We start from the raw sequence: 8,894 nt of genomic DNA, 5'->3' as shown, positions 1-8,894 counted from the left end.
CTCTCTCTCTCTCTCTCTCTCTCTCTTTCCGAGACAGGGTTTGTCTGTGTAGCCCTGGCCATCCTGGAACTCACTCTGTAGACCAGGCTGTCCTCAAACTCAGAAATCCACCTGCCTCTGCCTCCCAAGTGCTGGGAGTGAAGGTGTGCGCCACCACTGCCTGGCTAACCCAACTACTTTTCTGGAATGTTGAAAAGAAACAATCATACCAAGTCAGATGAGCACACCACATCATCAGAAGCTGTGCTGTGTCTAGTCCTTCCACTAAAGGCTTCGGCAGCCACAGTCTGACAGAAACATGAAGGCCTAGCACGATAGATTGGTATGAGAACATTTTGTCCTATGTGACTCCAGACAAGTAGAGGAGAGCAGTGGCTCAGATTTTCCAGATTTAATCTACATGGCTGCCCCCTTTACTTTTGAAAATGATACTAGACCCCAAATTAGTTGTTTTTGATCCACCAGGTGTCAAGTCCTGTCTATACTTGTACTCTCTTTACTAAAAAAGAGAAATTACATTCAAAAGTTCCTGAGATGGGCTGGCAGGATGGCTCACTGGGCAGGAGTGCCTGTGTGCTGGACTGAAGACCTGGATCCCACAAAGTGACAGCATAGAACTAATTCCTAGGAGCTGTTTTTTGACCATCACATGTTCACCATGTTCACATGTTCACCATGTGATGGTCAAAAAACATGCCTGCACTCAAACACTTGTAAACACTAAATAGTAAACAAACGAGCTGTAGAGAAAATATCTTAAGTATTATATGGATGCATCACCTGTCAATTAAAAAAAACCTATGTATGGCCTATAGGAAAGGGTAGAATAGAAGGTGGGACATCCTGAAAGCAAAAAGAATTCTGGGATAGAGCCAGGCATAGGAGATCAGTCCAGGGAAGATATGAGACTGTAACTTAGAATAAATTGGATAATTTAAGTTATGGTCTAATAAGAGGAAAACCTAGCAATATGGCCAAGGTATTCAAAAATATGTTTTGATTCTGAGTCTTATTGCTGGGAGGAAAACTTCTACACAAGCAAATAAACAAATAGTCCCAGGCCTATCCTGACATCAGAGTGATGACACCAGGCTTAGTGTGTAACCTGGTCAGCTCCTGGTCTGGTCAGTTTCCTTTCTTCCATTTTGAAGATGATTCTTCAGGCCCAGATGGATCAGTTCTAGACTGAGAATCAGAAAATACAGTCTAGTCCTTCTTTCTTCTACTCAGTAAATCTCTTTCCCTCTCTACCTTGGTCCCCTTATCTGTAAAATGTAGTTAACAATGGACTCCCAGTTGTGAGTGGGAGCACAAGCCTGCCCCAGATATTACAATTATGATTTCTCTGGAGAATCCTAGAACATGATAACAACTATTTCTTTTATAAGTGGGGAAGCCAAGGTTCATTGTGGTTGTCAGCCTTGCGTCAAGGTGACTCAGATATGGCACCCAGATGTGATCAAACACCAGCCTACATGTTGCTTTGAAAATTCATTGTTGTTTTCTAAGGATCAAATTCAGGGCCAAGCAGTGGTGGCACACGCCTTTAATCCCAGTGGTTAGGAAGCAGAAGCAGGTGGATTTCTGAGTTTGAGGCCAGTCTGGTCTACAAAGTGAGTTCCAGGACAGCCAGGGCTATACAGAGAAACCCTGTCTCAAACCCCAGCCCTCTCCCCCAAAAAATTCAGAGCAACATATTAAGCATTCACCCTGAGCTACATATCCAGCCCCAATTTTTCTTTTTAAATTATAATATAATTACATCATTTCCCACTTCTCCTTTCTTCCTCTAAACTCTCCCATGTGTGTCTCTTTGTTCTCTTTCAAATGTATGGCCTCTTTTTAAATATTGTTTTTTATATATTTTAATACATCTTTTATACATACTTATGTATATATATTATACATATATTCCAAAATATCAGCTCCTTTTAAAAATATGAGCTTAACATTGAAATTATTAAATGTTGAGTAAAACAGATTACCCATCAAAATATGCATATCATGCAACCAGCTTTAGAGAAAAGACCAAAACCCCATGAAGAAGGGAGACTTGCAGCCTGTTAGCCTGCCCCAAACACTTCAGACTTGCCAGCCCCTATATCTGCACAGGCCATTTCATTAAAAGAAATCTCTTAGATATGTAGAGATAAAGAAGATTGGATGGATGGATGGATGGATGGATGGATGGATGGATGGACAGATAGGCAGACAGAAGAATGGATAGGTGGACAAAAATACATACAGAGAAACACCTGCTCTGCTTCTCTGGGGAAACCTGGCCAGCACAGTCATCCCTTTACAATTATTGCACACCTAGAGCAGTCCCAGGTAGGCAGAGCAAATGAGACAATTCCTGCCCTCAAAGAACTGTTTTCTGCCTGATTTTATTCTCACCTCTGCCTTCTGTTCTTCCAGTCACATCGTCCTCTTAATTAAGAAAAACAGACAAGTGACTTTCTTCCTCCCACTGAGTGTAGCCAATACTATGAATTTGCTTGCTTTGGGAAATGTGAGTCCACAGCAAGATGTTCAAATGGGCAATCAAAAGCTGTGAGGCGAGAATGTTTCCCAAGTGATAATGATGCCCAAGTGGGTTTGAAGGATGAATATGAGCTAGCAAGTCTCAGAGGACAAGGGCCAGGCCTTCAGGGCTCTATGGAGTGTGGAAACTGGTGACAGTATTTCCACATGTGGAGTTCAGGGGAGCTGTGCGTGAGTAGAGATGTAAGAGTGAAGAGTTGTATGATAAAGCTAGAGCCATCAGCAAGGACCAGTTCCAGGAAATCATAGAGTGCTGAAGAACTTAGCCTGGGAGGGAAGGAATCGTGTTTCAGAAAGGGGGATCCATGTTTCAGAAAGGGGCCTCCAAGGCTGATGTAGAGGGCAGGCCACAGGAGAGCAATGTGAGAGGTGAGGAGAGGCAGAGGGATGCAGAGCAGAGCATGCTCCTTCACTCATGGTAAAGCTTAGTGGTGAAAAGACAGAATAGACAGATACAACAGCTGGGAGAGGTGGGGTAGTGTGCCCATCAGTGATGAGTCTGGAAGAACAGAAGCCAGAGGTGAGAATAAAATCAGGCAGAAAAACAGCTTTCAGGCTAAGAACCTGGAGGTATGTGTTAAACATTATGGGTTTAGAAGGGAGTTTTTCTCTCCAGTCTGTGGTGAGGATCTGCAATTATCCTCATATTCCAAAGGGAAGAAAGGAATTCCTCAAATAGATGGCTAGGGATGGGGCCCTAGAGGATGGCATCTAAAGGGAGGCAGAGGGCAGGTTTAGTGAGAAGAGAGAGATGGTTAAACAGGAAGACAGGACAAGCCGTTATGGAAACTGAGGGAAAGAATGACCAAGAGGTGGCAGTGCTCAGCTACCGCTTCTGGGCAGAAAGGGCACAGGAGACAGGAGACAGGCAACTTGCCTGGAAGTAGAGAAGGCAGTCAAAGGGGCTGGTGAGATAGCTCAGCGGTTAAGAGCACTGACTGCTCTTCCAGAGGTCCTGAGTTCAATTCCCAGCAACCACAAGGTGGCTCACAACCATCAAATTAAAAAAAAAAGAAAAAAAAGAAAAAAAAAAAAAGAAACCGACAGGAGAAGGCAGTCCAAGGAAAACCTGATGTGTGGGGGCTGTCCTGAAAAAAAGACTGAGACGGGAGGGACCCATGTTGGTATGCTACGAGGAACAAGCCCAAGAAGAAAGCAGCCTGGGGCCATCAGAGCTCCAGTCATACCTGTCCTTATTTTCCAGGACAGTAGTGGCCACACCAGCTCAACAGTAGCTCCTTTCCAGCCTTGTCTAGGTGGCTAAAAACTAACCCCACAAGGAGCAGCCAAAGGCTATGGGACTGCAGCTTGAGATGCCTCTTGGGTCCCCAGGCTGCAGAGGAAGGTTTTCCTGGAACCAAGGGACCAGATACATTTTCTGGATCTAGACCTGACAAAATCTGAAAATCTAGTAGAATCAACTTCCCAGAGCCACAGTGGTCAGGAAGGAGTCAGTCCCTCATCTTTAGAAGCATGCAGAGACTCAGTGGCTCTTTCTGTAGGGTTGGTATGCAGGAAATTTAGTCCTCAGCTGGGGCTTGGAACTGGTGATCTTAAGCAGAAGGTGGGGGAGAGACATGTGCCACCTCAAGACAGACAAGGGATGGGCCATCTCTTCCAGGTCTATAGCCAGCAAAGGGTGGGGCCAGCTCTCCAGAACCAGAGCCAGCTCTCAGATGCTGCCCAGGCAAGAGGCAGGGCCAGCTCTCCAGGGTGTGGTGGCGAATGAGGGGCGGGGCCTGCTCAGCACAATGCTCTGCCATCAACATGGCCTCAGGAATACTCCAGAGCAGGGACATCCACATGACCTTTGGTGGTAACATGGGCCTAGGACATCAACACATATCCCAGCTGTGATAGGACCAAAAATCCAGACATGACCCCTGGTAGAAGCATGGCCGTGATCATCCAGGGGGCAACACAGGCCGCTCAGACCAGTTTGCCTCCCTCCAACTCCCTCAGCATCAGCATGCCCATAGAACATCAACATGAGCAGCCCAGACCACTGGCATGCAGATGGCCTTAGGTGGCAACACAAGCCATAGATATCAGTGTAGACCCCAACTGAGGTAGGGCCACAGACCTCACATGGCCCTTGGCAGCAGCTTGGATGCAAAGGTGATTGTGCCAGCTCTCCGTATTTGCCTGTTCCTCATCCCTGCTGTTCTCCAGTTCTGCCTCTTTCCACAGTGCATGAACCATTCAGCTTCGCTTCCCATCTCTCTAGCAGATGCTCCAACTTTCCCATCTCTCCAACATCACATATTTGCTCCTCATAGTGGCACCGGCCGGCTGGAGGGCTAGGGTGAGTGCTGGGGTGTCTTTCTTCTGGCCACTCAAAAGCTGAAGGGCCCAGGCAGGCCTGCTGGTAATTCTTTCAATGTTTCATTTACTTATTCTGTGTGTGTGTGTGTGTGTGCATATACACGTATACTCACATACTACTGTATACATGCATAGTCTCATACTCTCAAACTGTGGGGATCAAAGGAGAATTAGTTTGAATCAGTTCTCTCCTTGTACCATGTGAGATCTGGGGGTCGAACTCAGATCTTCAGGCTTGGCAACAAGCACCTTTACCCCACTGAGCCTTCTAGCCAGCCTCCGATGCATTGAGGTAGTATACTGTTTGTGTTCATGTAAGTACTATCCTATGGAACAGTGGCCCCACCAGGCTTGGTGGCACATGCCTACAATCCCTGTATTTGGGAGCCTGAGCCAGGAAGATTGTAAGTTCAAGGCCAGACAAAGCCACACAGCAAGATTCTGCCTGTCTCAACAGAAAGAAGGAAGGCAACCTAGTTCCCAAATAAAAGTAGTGAACTCAGCAGCTTCATTTTAGTACGTTGCTATAATTTATCATTAGTTGTTTTTATTATGTGTTTTTAACTTTTTTTTTTCAAGACAGGGTTTCTCTGTGTAGCCCTGGCTGTCCTGGAACTTACTCTGTAGACCAGGCTGGCCTCGAACTCAGAAATCCACCTGCCCCTGCTTCCCAAGTGCTGGGATTAAAGGTGTTCGACACCTCTGCCCAGCCTTGTTGAGACAGAAATCTCTTCCTTCCTCACCCACCCCCACCCCGTGTGTGTGTGTGTGTGTGTGTGTGTGTGTGTGTGTGTATGTGTGTGTGTGTGTTGTGTGTTGTAAAGAGTCATGCCAGACTTGAATACATAGTGAGTTTGAAGCCATCCTGGGCTACATGAGACTGTGCCTCAAAAGAAAAAGAGGAACAAAGGAACTCTGGGACACAGACATTACTTGTGTGGCTCTGGAGTTAGTGTGGCCCCCAGAACACTATGTTAGCCACTGGGCAATGCAGCTTTGGGCCAATCCCTGTCCTCTCTGGGAAGTAGTGTCCTCTTGTCAAAAGCCTGCCTGAGCCTCCTATGGGCTCTAGCAAATTCCATTCTGTGAGCTTAGGGATGAAAGGAGAGCCCCGGCAAACAGAGATGGCAGGCACTTAACCCAGAGCAGATTCTCAACCCAAACCCTGGGGCCCAGCTGGAGCCACTTTAAATTCCTCCATTCATCTAGCCCTTCAAGTTTGCTCAGCAAAGAACCTGTTGTATCTATAGTCTTGATCTTGGGGCTGAGGCCAGGGAGGCGGGGCCAGGGCAAATATTGGCACTGGCTGCTGAGCTGTCTCTCTGGCTGCTTTGCGGCCTGGCGCCAGGGTTGGGTCAGCTTGGCCCAGGCCCCGGGCCTGTATCTTCCTGGAATCCCTTATAGAGAATTGTTTGGGTGGTGGCTATGGCACCCGCTCCTTTATGAAGTACCAATAAACAAGAGAAGCATACATGCCAGCTACCTCCTGTACACCTTCTGTGTTGCCTGCTAGGTTCCAGCTTCCCATCTGTGGAGACCTGGCTGAAAGAGCATGACTTCAGGAGGCATAGAGTAGCCGTTGGACTTGAGGCTGTCAACCTTGAACCCCTGGCTCTTAAAAAGCTGTATGATCTCTGTCTGTACTTCTGCGAAGTTGTGTCCAACGATACCAGATCGAGTGGTGGTAGGCTGGAGCTAAAATGGGATCGATGAGGCCGACTGATAAGGCCTTACAGTAGTGTGCAGTGGTACAGGGAAAATACTCACAGACAACCCCCTCCCCCATTGCTAATGCTGGGGAGAGCCACAGGTCCTCTGGGCACCCCAGTGTTCTGCATGAACCTTTACAAACATACCTCCTCTCAGTGAGCCTGCAGAATAGCCTGGACTAGACCCTGACTCCCCAGCCTCCCTCTAAGTCCCTCTTCACATGAAGAAATCCAATGTATTCCTCCTGCTGAAAACAAACTGTGGCCTGCAGCCAAGACCCCTGTCAGAAGCCAGCCCCTAAGGCTGCTCTGTAAACTCCAGGCACTGAGACTACCGTGCTCAGGAACAGTGAGACACTCCGTAAGTGTCAAGCTACACAATCTGCACACGATGCTTTGCTCTCAGTGTCGCAGTGCGCAGAAGCTGCCTTGCCTCTCCCAAATAGGTTTTAATTAATCAAGTTACTTACTGTGGATGGTGCGTATGTGTGTGTGTGTGTGTGTGTGTGTTCGAGCATGCATATGGAGGCCAGAAGTTGACACTGGGTGTCTCCATCAACCATTCTCCACCTTATTTATTTTATTTATGTTTCCATCTATTTTTGTGTGCGTATCTGGACATCTGCGTCAGCAGAGGACAATCCCCGGGAGATTGTTCTCTCCTGTGGGTCTCGGGGGATCAGGCTTGGTAGCAGGGGTCTTCTTCTGCTGACCAGGTCTCTGTAACCCCACCATCTCTTTTGAGAGAGGGTCTCTCACTGAACCAGAGTTCCCCAGGTTGGCTGATGGCTGTTCGGCCCCCAGGATCCTGTCTTCACACTGTATATCAGTACCCCTAGCACGAGCGGTACGGTTGCCACCCTCACACCTGCCATGCCTGTAAGTGCTGAAATCTCAGACTCAGGTCCTCATGCTTACACAGAAAGCACTTCACAGGCCAGGCGGTGGTGGCGCATGCCTTTAATCCCAGCGCTTGGGACGCAGAGACAGGCAGATTTCTGAGTTCAAGGCCAGCCTGGTCTACAGAGTGAGTTCTAGGACAGCCAGGATTATACGGAGAAACCCTGTCTCAAAAAAAAAAAAAAGCACTTCACTAAGAGACAGGGGTTATTTATTTATTTATTTTTGTTTGTTTGTTTGTTTGTTTTGAGATAGAGTTTCTCTATTTAATCTTGACTATCCTGGACCAAGCTGGCCTTGAACTCACAAATTCACCTGCCTCTGCTTCCCGATCCTGGGATTAAAGGCATGCACCACCACTGCCTAGCAAGAGACAATTTTTAGATTCTGTTAAAACAGTTCACCTTCCGAGCTTAGTTTCCCCTATGGCACCCTCAGTGGCCACTGCCAGCAGGATGAACTAAGGCACTCCCTGCATTGATTCTCGCTGCCTGTATTGATTTACTTTCTCCCCACTACTGTGCCCCCAACACACACACACACACACACACACACACACACACACACACACATACACACACCTTGTAAGAGAAAATTGATGATTCACTTTTGAAGGTGCCTTGAGCTAACTTAGTCCCAGTGAAAACTGGACAGAAAGCACTGGCCCTCTGCTAATGCGCGCTGCTTGACATGCCCTTACCCACACTCTGCTAAGCGACACCCCCATCCATACTAAAAGTCGAGAATAGAAAATTACACATAACCAAGTTTGCCTGCATCTGATAAGCCTTGAAACACACAGGATATAAAACTGATGAATGCAATCAAATGTAAAGGACAGATGAGACCTCAATGTCTGTAAGGTTGTCCCCCCCTGATCATTCACAACGGGAAGGGTCATACGTTAGGGTTTATAAATACCTTCTGTACTCACTAGGTGAGCCTGTCATTCTAAGCTGTCCCCCTTGCAAGGTCACAAAATGCACTGATTTGTTTTGCTGTTCTGAGTTTCCAGCACTCTTACTATGAAGTGAGGATCTTTGTTTCCTACATACGCCCATGCTTTGGCCCCTCCAGCCTGCTGAATAATCCATAGCTTAATCAGAACCGTTACATGGTTCATATGGGCCAAGCATGAATGCCCCTCCTCCTGAAGACAGCCCCCACCTTCTACAGAGAAACCCAACTGAAGGGGCATTGCTGAAGCGGACCATCCCTCAAGCCGCATCACGGGGATCCCACATTTCTGTTGTCTCACTCATCCCTGCATGGCGTGAGATGGGCTTTCTATAAGACCCCCTACTGCTCATGTGCCAGGACCCAGACCTCTTCTCTGGGGGGTCCAGCTCCCAGCCTCCAACCCCCAGCCCTGGTCCCCCGCCATCAACCCCCAGTCCTATCCCCCAGCCCCAGCCC

Source organism: Mastomys coucha, unplaced genomic scaffold (assembly GCF_008632895.1).
Source record: "Mastomys coucha isolate ucsf_1 unplaced genomic scaffold, UCSF_Mcou_1 pScaffold18, whole genome shotgun sequence".
Taxonomy (NCBI): Eukaryota; Metazoa; Chordata; class Mammalia; order Rodentia; family Muridae; genus Mastomys; species Mastomys coucha.
Note: the sequence above shows the minus strand (reverse complement) of the source record.